Source organism: Egretta garzetta, unplaced genomic scaffold (genome assembly GCF_000687185.1).
Source record: "Egretta garzetta isolate BGI_Z169 unplaced genomic scaffold, ASM68718v1 scaffold389, whole genome shotgun sequence".
Classification (NCBI taxonomy): Eukaryota; Metazoa; Chordata; class Aves; order Pelecaniformes; family Ardeidae; genus Egretta; species Egretta garzetta.
In genome coordinates this window covers 341308-344473 of record NW_009260766.1, presented here as the reverse complement: position 1 = coordinate 344473, position 3166 = coordinate 341308, and the positions used below count along the sequence as shown (strand labels likewise).

Below are 3166 nucleotides of genomic sequence, written 5' to 3'. Positions count from 1 at the left end.
TCACACCTTCCTCCTCCGCTGGAAAAACTAGCTTCTCTTCTGTCATCTAAAAACCCCATTGTCGTCCCAGTTCCCCTCCGTGAAGTGCGGAATTACGAAGCTGCATTTAGATGGCAGAAAGGATTGCCCAAAACCAGGCAGAGCCGAAAAGGGCAGTGGCTAATCAGCAGTCGTAGGCAGTGAATGCAACGGTCCTGCAATTAGCGGTACAGTGCCACTGCCCGGGACGGAATCCTGCAGAGTTGCACTGGAATTTAAGGAAATGAATACCAATTGTACTTAACACCCTTGGTAAGAACACCAAATGAACATCGTATGATTTGACATGTCTGTTATTTATATGCAAATTCAGTCTTTTCTGCAGGATTTCCTTGGAGATAAATATTTTATTAGAAAGCTGAGGAAGAAGAGGCCGTACGTTAATGGGAGATAATCAACATGTAGCTTGTGACTGGGAATGTGGCGATGAGAAGGAGGGGGATTAGCTTTTATAACATTTTTATCCTTTGAGATGCGTTCTTGTTTCCCTCTCTCTCGCTATGTTCTACGTCCAGGCTGTGCAAACCCGCGCGTTGTTGAGCGGCGCGTGTTCAGCAGTGCGTCGCATGCTGGAAGGCCTTGGCAGCGCAGACCCTGGTCTCATGTGCATGTGGGGTGGCTTTCACACGCAATTGCACGTTACTTGGAGTGTTTTAGCCTCAGACAGCACGTGCTAGTTGCTGTTCTGGCCTGTGCAATCCTGGGGTGCTCCGGAGAAGGAATAATCGGAAGCCGTAGGGCATGGGGAGGCCACGGAGCGAGGCAGCATTGCGTCATTTACAACAGTAGGTACGACGGAGGAGGGTGGTGTTTGGGAAACATCAGTGGAAAGCAGAACAGAGAAGGACAAGCTGAACTGATGAGGAGAACGGGTGGGTTTGTGAGTGGAAATAAAAAGCTTGTACAGCTTGTTTCATCTGGCGAAACCAAGGCTGAGAGGCGATCGGTGGCTCCGTCTACAAATGTAAAAGGCGTAAGTAGGGAGGGGAGAAGCCGCAGAAACTGAAGGATGGCGTTGGCACGAGGACGGCCGGGAGCAAGAACAGCAGCAGCTTGTTGAAGATCAGGAGACAGCTCGTGTCTGCCCCAGAGCCTTGTGTCGTGGTACGAGGCTTCTTGCAGGAGTCAGGGTGCGAGCCCTGGGGCTCGCGTGAGGACGGCGCCGGGCGGGAGCCGAGCTCTGAGGCCGCCTGCGGCGTCTGCGCGTTGGGCACGCTGGGCTCGGTGGCCAGACAAAGTCAGTGCTGGTGAAAGCTGCGACGTTGGCTGCTCTGGGCAGCAAGGTTCCATTTTTCTTCTTCTTTCTTTCTTTTTTTCCCCTCTCCAGAATGTAATTAGACTTTTGGTGTGCGTTAGGGCGTGCTGTGAAGTTATTTGCTGGTTAATTATGCTTGGTGGCAGTAAAACACTGGAAAAGCCACACCTTTGGGGGGGGCACAGTCAGTGTTTAGAAGGCCCCGAAAGCTGCAATTGGCCGTGTACTCCATAAATACCCGTCGGCATCGTTCGCCAAGTGACTCCCTTTCATGTGCTGCTGCTGTGTCCTGATGAATCATCCCACCTACCACTTTGAGACGACGACTTCTAAACCTAGGGCTGGGCTTCACGGAACCTCGCTGACCGCCTGTGACAAAGCATGGTTCTGCTTGTAGGTGCCGGCAGCCGAGCTGGGCTCTTTCAGGGGCTTGTCCCACCCAACAGTTGGGGTCTGGCTTTTGTTTAAGCAAGTGCGTGGCCGTACGAACCGGTAGACAATACGTACTTTGCTGGCAAACCCGATCTTGCCAAGTCGGCACCTTCTGCAAGAAAAATGCCTCTTTTTATATGCTAAGAGAGAAGAGAATAAGGCGAAGGGGATGATCCACACCAAACAGGTCTACACGCTGCCTGCAGGCAAAGATATTTTATAAAGATGCCTGTGTGGTTGTGCAAGTACGAGTATTTATTTGTGCTGCTTGGGCTGTGCCTGGCGAGCGCTGGCAGTCTGATGATCCCCCAAATGTGCTTTGTTCCCTCGCACCGTTTATTGTCCATCTTTTCAGGTACCTGAGGGGACTTTTACATCTCAAACTGGGTTTGTGCCCTTGGCAGTAGTAATAGAATTAATAATTACATTTATTGTAGAATTAATAATTATGTTTTCATAGAATTTTGGTTTGCAAAGTGCATTACAACTGGTCTGTAATTAATTGCGTGCCTGTAACGACACGGAGCTGTATCAGAAACTACAGCAAGGGCATTGCAGAAGCACTTTGCTTTCGTTCTTTCTCACAAGGGTGGCTGGTCTCGGTGCCAACCCAGCTTTGGGGTGCTGGCTTGGGTCAGGTGGCTGCCATCAGCCCTTAACCGGGGGACTGGAGGTGGAGAGGGGTGCTTGTATTCCACATAACTCAACAAATCACATGCAAATGCTGGGAAAACCTGGGATTGGCTCTCCGGTGTCCGAGCAGCGAGGAGTTGGTGGCCCCCTGGGCCGCGATGGCTCTCCAAGCAGCTGATCGGTGGCTGTCGCCGCACGCTTTATGGCTTGACGATGCTCGTGGAGCCCCAGTCCTCGTTCGCTCATCGCATGCAGCAGCGTGTGCTGCCCGCACCTCCCACGTGTGCCGGGGAATCCTGCTGCCTGCGGGAGGCAGTGGCTCTGCCCTTCCTGGCAGGCTGCTCCCAGCTCTGCGTTACTGGTTAGTGCTCGCTCAGCTCCTGCCTGTACCAGTGACGCTGAAGGATAAAGCATCCTCTCCAGGAGACAGGGTGGGTTTGGTGCTGGGGCTGGCCGGAGCATCCCTGGGGCCCTGTTGCCATCGTTGCTGCATTGGAATCGCCGTGGCTCTTTCCTTCTGCTTGTTGACTATTAATGGAGTATTTAATCTTAGCAGGGCAACAGCAACCAATGGGTTTTGGATGAATGAGCCTGCACAGATACCTGCTTTAGGCTTTTAACTTTCAGCTTGAGTATATTAACTCAACTTTTTTGTTCGAGCATCCTCTCTGCAGGGGTAGTTTGAATGTTTACATTTCCTCATCACAAGCGAGGGCTGTTGAGTGAGGCGAGACGGGCGCCTTGGGGAGCGGCTCGGGAAGTCGGACCCGCTCTGAACGTCGGAGGGTAGCAAAGCTGGATAGCCTG

General features: G+C 52.2%; 1 protein-coding gene across 1 annotated transcript in view; it reads left to right on the top strand.

Moving 5' to 3' along the window:
• The window catches only part of CAMTA1 (calmodulin binding transcription activator 1), a 330506-nt gene that overhangs the window by 158443 nt on the left and 168897 nt on the right, over positions 1 to 3166 (top strand). The window lies entirely within an intron of this gene.